Genomic DNA, 2,902 nt, shown 5'->3' on the forward strand with positions numbered 1-2,902 from the left:
TCACTCTTTCAGGAGTGGAGAGAGTTTTCCTTGGACCCTCTAAGAAAATTTTCCCTCACATGCATCAATTTTCTGAGCTACTCCCTAGCAAAGGGAATGGGATTACTTTAGACTACTCAGGCCCATGCTTGAAGCGTGAGTGGAATTAATTTTCCCTAAATTCTGTGGCTCCACAATAGAAGTGCTAGACTCACAGACAAAATTCAGAAAAGAAGGAAAGATAGAAGAAAACAGTTGCTGAGTAGGCAACCAGCAATCCACTGCAGGCTGGCCGCAGTCCCTGTTCAGGGACTAAAATTCATTTATCAGTAGATACCTGCTAAGCTCCCAAACCTCAAACAGCTCACAGTCTAGAGGGGAAAGACAACATAAATCTATTGTTAACGTTCAGCACTGGAAGCAGAGCTGGGCACCTGACAAAGTCTGGACTGAGGGATCATAGAAGGTAAATGTTGAAGAAGGCATTCGAGAGAAGAAATTAAAATAGAAGTTGTTGGCACGGGAAATTCTCTTTGCATAGTTCTCTAATAGTTAGCTTTTTAATAACCCCGACGCCTTTCTAAAAACCAAGTATTGCATAGTTTACTCAGTATGTTGTTGATACTCTTCCAATAAGAGTATAATTCCAGAGTAACAAGAATCTAATAAAAGTTTTAAAAAGCAAAGTGGCTGCACGACTGTTGAAAGTATGCTCTGAAACAGAGGCTGAATATACTGCATGAGTCCCCGAGTTACTGGGCTGAAAAAAGCCTGAATTCCAGATCGAAGCTTAGAAGACATTTAGTGTCTCTGTCTTATTTGTATATGTAAATATTTAAACTATTTTCCTTAAAATACTGTTTCATTCAGATAGACCAGAATAGATATGTGCATTATAAGTAAACAGATGATAGATCAACAGATGACTGGTTAGACAGACTGATGGTCACAGCAGGAAGGAGCGAGAGAGGTGGAAGGAAGGAGAGGAAAGAGACATCCGCACACATGGATTCCTGAGTTCTGCAGAGCAGTTTTACCAGTGCAGTGAACGGCTGACATCTGGTGGTAAAACTCAGTAAGAAATCTGCATGGGTTTGTGCCCTCACAAAAGAGGTTTTATTCAGTGAATGACGGTTCTGTTTCTAAGAAGAATAATTTTAAAAGCTTCTAGTCATCCAGTTTTTATGTCTACATCATGCCAAGCATCCAAGCACTTGAAAATATCTGGAATGTCAGGTGTCACACAGATATTAATAGTGTCGATGTCCTCTTTGCTGAGAGTCACTATTTTCTGACCAGAAACCAAAATTTATGAAATTGTTTAGCTGTTTTTTAAAGTATATTTTTATTGATTTTTTATAAAGTAAGGAAGGGGGAGAGAGAGAGATGAAAACATTGATGTGAGAGAGAGACATCAATCTGCCGCTTCCTGTATACCCCCTGCTGGGGATAGAGCCCACAACTGGGGCATGTGACCTAGCCAGGAACCGAACTGGGACCTTTCAGTCCATGTGATGATGCTCAATCCACTGAGCCACACTGGCTGGGCTAGCTGTGTTTTTTTACATGTACATTTATATAATATATATAATGATATTCAAAATCATTTACATATTTTGTTAATCTAGTGCTATTTTAATAAATAAGAGAGAATTAAAATTAAGTTCAGCTTTTTAAAAAGGAAAGAAAGTAAAGAAGGGTTGGGTGAGTACTGCTGGACTGAGAGGAGGAGGGAGCTCGGTGAGAGCCCAGCAAGAACCACCAAGTGCAGGTGCATCTCTGTCCACGTGGGACAGGTGGGAATCCTGGCTGTCATGCCTGCTGGGAACTGTATGGTCTTGAACATGGAAATCAGCTTGATGATCAAATGCCAAGTGACAAAACCATCCACAGTGGGATGACTGGTTCAACACGTTCTTCAGCGAGCCTGGGGCTGGCAAGCATGACCCAGAGCAGTGTTTGTGGACATGGAGCCCCAGGGTCAATCAAATGCGCACAGGGACCTATGGTCAGCTCTTCCACTGGAGCAGATGATCACTGGGGAGAAAGACACAGCCAAGAATAATACCAGAGGCCAGTATACCATTGGCAAGGAGATCACTGACCTAGGCCTGGGCTGGTCTGCTCTGTGCATGAGGCTTCGGGAGCAGCACTGGCTCTGGGGTTGTGTCTCTGCTCACAGAGCTGGACCATGGCAGGAAGTCCAAGCTCAGATTTGTCATTTACCCAGCCCCCAGGTTCCCACAGCCACAGCATTGCCCTACAACTCCACCCTGACTACTCACGCGATCCTACAACATTCTGACTGTACCTTCATGGTGACAACAAAGCAATCTACAACACGTCAGCACAGCCTGGATCTCGAATGGCCCACATACACCAACTCAGTCATCTTAACTGGCAGCCTGGGCCTGCCATCACCACCTCCAGGTGATTCGACAGGACCCAGAAGTAGACTTGGTGGAATTCCAGACCAATCTGGTCCCTAGCCCCGCATCCACTATACCCTGGCCACCTAGGAACCACTGTCTGTGCCAAGATCAATGCCTGCTTCACACTCACCAGCCAGAGGGTGGAGTATGAGCTTCACCATGGCAAGTACATGGCCTCCTGCATGTGGTACAGCAGGGACATGGTCCCAAAAGACATCAATGCGGTCATTGCCACCATCGAGACCAAGCCCACCATCAAGTTTGTAGACTGGCTCCTGACTGGATCTGAGCCGCCCACCACTGTCCCTGAGGGAGACCTGGCCAAGCTGCAGAGGCTCATGTGCCCACTGAGCAACGCCACTGCCCTCGCCAAGGCCTGGGCCCACCTGCGCCATTGCAGTTTGGTTTCACACACGCCAAGCAAGCACTGTGAGTTCTCCGAAGCCCGGAGGACCTGCAGCTCTGGAGAAAGATTACGAGGGGTTGCGTGA

The 2,902-nt window shown here is 45.9% G+C and overlaps 1 pseudogene; it reads left to right on the forward strand.

The window, feature by feature from the left end:
• The first annotated feature begins 124 nt into the window (after positions 1-124).
• On the forward strand, positions 125-2,902 carry LOC118642045 (annotated as a pseudogene).

Source organism: Molossus molossus, unplaced genomic scaffold, assembly GCF_014108415.1.
Source record: "Molossus molossus isolate mMolMol1 unplaced genomic scaffold, mMolMol1.p scaffold_m16_p_3, whole genome shotgun sequence".
NCBI classification, from domain to species: domain Eukaryota; kingdom Metazoa; phylum Chordata; class Mammalia; order Chiroptera; family Molossidae; genus Molossus; species Molossus molossus.